Here is a 5,957-nt window from a genome sequence, read left to right as displayed (position 1 = left end):
CTCATTCTGAATAATTCCATTGTATAAATTTCAAAACAGATAAAATGAATTGAGGACTATATATAATGTTTATGTTTAGAAGGAGATTAGTGACCGGTTGTATATATGATAAGACTTCTTATCTGTCAATAATTTGCTATTTAAGAAAAATTTTCCTTCTTTGTAAATTTTGCGTTGTAAAAATTCATGGTGTTGTACATTTGAGACCTGGTGGCTTTTTAATGCATTATTTTCCATACAAAAATACTTTGAATACTTAATACTTCATTCTACGCAAAAGAGAACAAGGAATTTGTAGTGAATATAACTACAATGTGTTATATTTTATTTGCACTTCTGCTTTGAGATGTAATTTATTACTTAGCCAATCTTACTTAACCATCTCATTTTACAGATGAGAAAAAGTAGAGAAGAAATACTAGAGAATATTTTAATTTTTTCTGAAGAGGAGAAAAGGCACATACCACGTAGCCTAACAGGAAAGCACTAAATAAGATGAAGTTCAGTCACAAAGAAATATTTATGATTGTATTTTACATGATTCAAACACCAATTTGTCTTTCTATTAAGCAACTAAAAATTTACTTTATTGCCAGGACTCATTTTATTTTCTGCTTGATGTTCTATAAAATCTCTAGTACATATTTTTGAAACAAGATTTTTTTCCTGAGAGAACTACTTATGCATTAACAACTATTACATACAATTTTTTTCAATTATACTTACAATTTTAAAGTCACTCACTAATAAAATTACGGACTAAAGATTACATATGTAAAGATAAATCTATCCTACATTTTGAAAACTAAGACTTTCATCTTCTCGGCCCAGCTTGTTTTATTTTTATGGCCTAGGACTTTATATTGAACAAACAACATACAGGACAGATAACTAAGTAAATATATAAAGTTCTAATTCCTAATTGTGGTAAGTAAAATGAAAAGAACAAATGTGATTGTAGTAATAGAGAAAACAGAACATAACAGGGTGTGACTATACTTTTGAGAGAGCACTCCTGGGTGACTTCTTTGAGATGAGGTTTAAGCTGCACTTGAAGGATGGGAAAGAGTAGCTAGCAGAAGATTCAGAGGGATGACTGAGTCAAGTCCTTGAGGGAAAGACCTGGGCTAGGACACAATGCAAAGGCCAATGTTAGGTGAATAGAGTTCAGTCACCAGGAAAGTTAGTGTAAGGAATAAAAAGAAGGTGGAAAAATGGATGCTACATCTTGCAGAACAATGTAGGATTAAACTATGTTTGGAATTCAAAGTGTATTAGCATGCTAACCATATGTTTTTAAATTTTTATGTATACTTTATTATACATTACTTATGGGGTACATGTGATATTTTAATACAAGCATACAATGTGGGATAATCAAATCTCTATAACTGGGATATCATTTGGGATAATTGGAATAAGAGCTTTAAGGAGGAGAGAAATGTGTTACAACTTAGTTTTGCTATTTTGTAGATGCTTTTAAAAGATTGCTCTAAATTTTCTTTGTGGACTAGACCATAGGTAGTTCAGATCAAAACCTTAAAGGCCAGTAAGGGTGATATTTTATTCGTCCAATTAATAGTGGATAGTAATTTGGATTAATGGAATGGTTGTGCAGATGGAGAAATGTGAACATATTTGAGAAATATTTAGAAAGTAGAATTAAAGCAACCTTATGATATGTCAAGTACATAAGAAAGTGAAGAAGGCCAAGAGATAAAAATTGATATACAAGTTTTTGGTGCTCCTTTTTGGGAGATACACAATTTTAGAATAATTAATGGGGTGAAGTTGCATTTTGTAATTCTTAAATTTGATACAATTATGAGACATTCAAGTTATGTGAGTCTAGCAAGCAGGGAAAAAGTCAGAATTTCAGATAAATATTTGGGAGTCATAGGCACATTAGTGTTTCAACTGTAGGAATAAATGAAAAAATTAAAAAAGGCAACAACTTCTATTGGAGACCTCTATACCATTCCCATTTAAGCATTAGAAAAAAACTAATGGAACATAATTTAAATGTATTTAAATTTCTTTTTAATTTTTTTTCTTTTTTTGATGGAGTCTCCCTCTGTCGCCCAGGCTGGAGTGTGCAGTGGCATGATCTCAGCTCCCTGAAACCTCTGCCTCCCCAATTCAAGCAATCCTCCCACCTCGGCCTCCCGAGTAGCTAGGATTACAGGCATGCACCACCACGCCTGGCTAATCCGTTTTGTATTTTTAGTAGAGAGGTGGTTTCATCATGTTGGCCAGGCTGGTCTCGAACTACCAATCTCAAGTGATCCGCTTGCCTCAGCCTCCCAAAGTCCTGAGGTAACAGGCATGAGCCACTGTGCCCAGCCATGTATTTAAATTTCAAATGATCTAAATAGCAATTTCAACAGAAAAATACATATATTTTTTTAAATTTTTAATTCTAACTTTTCTATGTGTCTGCTTAACATATCTGAATCCTTTGCATAGAAGGATCTGACTGTATATGCAAATGCCTACTAGAAAATCAATTTTATTTGAAAACTTCATTACAAATTAGCAGAGACTGATACTTCAGGTGGCACAGATTTAATAGCTCATATGCACCTTTTAAAGTGTACTGTCCCAATCGCAGTCTATGTCAATGCTGATATTCAACCTGAAAAAAAAAAATCATAGAATGTCACATTCTTAATGAAGATTATGGTACAATTTTCTGTATATTAGTAAATATTATATTCTTAGAAATTATTTTGGGTTTTTGTTTTTTTTGTTTGGTTGCCTTTTTGAATTTTTGTTATTGTTGTTGCCATTGTTTATTTTTATTATTTATTTTTATTTTTTTGGAGACAGGGTCTTGCTCTGTCACCCAGACTGAAGTACAATGGCAGGATTACAGCTCACTGCAGCCTCAACCTCCCAGGCTCAAGCACTCCTCTTACCTCAGCCTCCCAAAGTGTTGGCATTACATGTGTGAGCCACCATGCCTGGTCTAATTATTTTAAATCTTTTTATTTTCCATAGAGAACCCTAGAAATGGTATACTTTTAGCTTATACTGATAACTGAGAATTACATATGGTAAGCTTTCAAAAATAAATCTTTTGAGTAAACAGAGAAAAGAGTCATAAGTATGCTCTTTCTGAACTTTGTGTTTTTGCCTCACTAGCTCTGTTTGCTCTTTACTACGGCTATTTGGCCGTTGACTTATTTATTCACCCTATGGCTTATACATTTCGATTATGTGAATCTCAGGAAATTTTCATTCGTTTAAACTCTGTGCGAAGTTGGAAACACTTAAATGACTTAGAAACATTTTTTAACAGAAAATAACTCTCACTTTATTGTTGTAACAAATGATGTCTTTTGAACATAAAAACAGTAACATTAATCTGTATCACATAATGAAATGTCAAGGAAAAATCAACAATGTCAAAGGTTACCAGCAGCTCCAGAGCAATCCATTCATATGAGCAAAACGATGAAGCAGTACACCATCCATTTTAGTTAAGAGATCAGGCAATTCAGAAAAGTATTATGCAATCTCTTTGCTTTCCTTTGTATAGAGTAAATCAAAAGCACTGATATTATTATTATGCTGAAAATGAACCAATCTCACACATAAGCCCTAAAACAAATGTAAATAAGAGCAATTCAGCAGTACATTACAAATATTATTCAAAATAATGTATTTTATCCGATAAATGTTGTAATTATTTCATATTTGAAATCCTATTAGTATATTTCATCTGTTAGTAGACTAAAGTAAAAAAAAAATCTGATAATGGGTAAAATACAACAATAATTCTGGTTAACTCTTCCTGCACTAAGAATGATAACTACTTCCTTAACATGGTAAATAAATTTACCTCAAACGGCCAAGCATTTTACATATGTGCTCCTAAAGCATGATTATTAAGGCTGGGCAAGCTAAGCATTACTGCTGTCCTCATATCACGTAGTAGTGGTGTTGTGTGTTCTATTACAGGAGAGAAACAGAAACAAAGAAGAAAATAGCAAATAAAATTATCATTTTTGCAGACTGCGTAATTGTCTCAAGAAAATGGAAAACCCATCAATTAACTAAATACTACTGCAATTCCCAGGAGTCTGGGAAATGCTGTAATAACAACATGTGGCCTTCATATTCTGGAAAAAAATCATTTACTTGCATTTCCACAATGAAATTGGTTCATACATTATTTTTCTCATTATATTAAAAAAAAGTCTCTAATACAAAATAAAACATTGAGTATATGTTACAAAGAAAACTTTAACAAATATCTCAGCACTCAGTAATAATCGCCATTTTTTTCTTTTTTTAAATTTTTATTTTTAGACAGTGTCTCGCTCTGTCGCCAGGCTGGAGTGCAGTGGTGGGATTTCGGCTCACTGCCATCTCTGCCTCCCGAGTAGCTGGGACTACAAGCATGTGCCACCACGCCCAGCTAATTTTTGTATTTTTAGTACAGATGGTATTTCATCATGTTGGCCAGGATGGTCTCCACCTCTTGACCTCATGATCCGCCCACCTTGGCCTCCTTTACAGGCATGAGCCACTGTGCACAGCAATAATCACAATTTGAACATTTGTGATGTTCTTATAAGCATATGTATAAATGTGAATAATTTAGCATAGATGGGTTATTATCATATATTTTTCCCTTAAAGTACTTTTTAGTTTTTATAATTCCCCTTTATCTCCCATTCTCTCATGACTCTGCTTTTCCCCTTTAACTGCTATTGACAAAGTGACCACTGGTAACAGTCTCATGTGTATTCATTTCCTCTACAACCTTTTTATCCAGTGTCATAGTACATATAGCATGCACACATACACACACACACACAAACATGCCTGTGACTGTGTAGTTCTTTGTCATTGTTTGCCAGTTAAAAAATGAAGATCACATTATATTGGCCTATACAGCTTTATTTTCTCAGCAATGCATCATAGAAGTCTCTCCAAATCAACTTTACTCTTAATTATAGCAGTTTTATATTTCTTGAGATAACTGTAATATAGTTCACTCAAGCTATTTAAAATATGAGCATTGACGATGATCCCAGAATTTCGGTTATTATAACAATGTTGATTAAACATTCTTGCACATAATCTGCCAGGCGCGGTGGCTCATGCCTATAATCTCAGCACTTTGGGAGGCCAAGGCAGGTGGATCACCTCAGGTCAGGAGTTCGAGCCCAGCCTGGCTAACATGGCGAAACCCTGCCTCTATTAAAAAATACAAAAATTAGCCAGGCTTGGTGGCACATGCCTGTAGTCCCAGCTACTCAGGAGATTGAGGCAGGAGAATTGCTTGAACCCGGGAGGTGGAGATTGCAGTGAGCGGAGATGGTGCCACTGCACTCCAGCCTGGGTGACAGAGTGGGAGTGTGTCTCCAAAAAATAAAAAAAAAATTTAAAAACTATATTCTTGTACATAATTATTTACATATGGTATTTTATTTGTTTCTGGCTCTGCTACTTGCAATCCTAGACAGCCACAGGGAACTTTTTTTTTTTTTTTTAATATGACCTTAAATCTCAGTTCACAAAGCCAAAGCCACTGAAAAGAAATTTTCTGTTTCCTAGAGCCAAGTACACCAAGGAATCTGCTTGTGTATTACATTTACTCTTCCCATTCTGGTGATGTAAAATGTGCGTTTACTCTTCTGCTTAAAGCAAATTCCTCCCTCATTCATGTGAATCACATCCTCTTTTACATTTGTCAGAATCTTCATTACATCTGTTATACTATTTATCTGAACTATTCAACCTCTTTTCATTTTTACTTGCCACAGCTGTCAGCATTTAAGCATGTATAAACCTTCTTCTATTGGGGAAAAAAACAACAATAGATAAACATAAACAAACCTAATGTTCTCTTGATCCCACATCTCATCATCTCCTCTAGCAATGGCTTGTTTCTCTTCTGTCTCTCACTGCAAACTTTCTTGGGAGCTGGGTGTGGTGGTTCAGGC

The sequence above is a fragment of the Macaca thibetana genome, chromosome 1 (genome assembly GCF_024542745.1).
Source record: "Macaca thibetana thibetana isolate TM-01 chromosome 1, ASM2454274v1, whole genome shotgun sequence".
In the NCBI taxonomy this organism is placed as follows: Eukaryota; Metazoa; Chordata; class Mammalia; order Primates; family Cercopithecidae; genus Macaca; species Macaca thibetana.
This window is presented reverse-complemented; position numbering follows the sequence as displayed.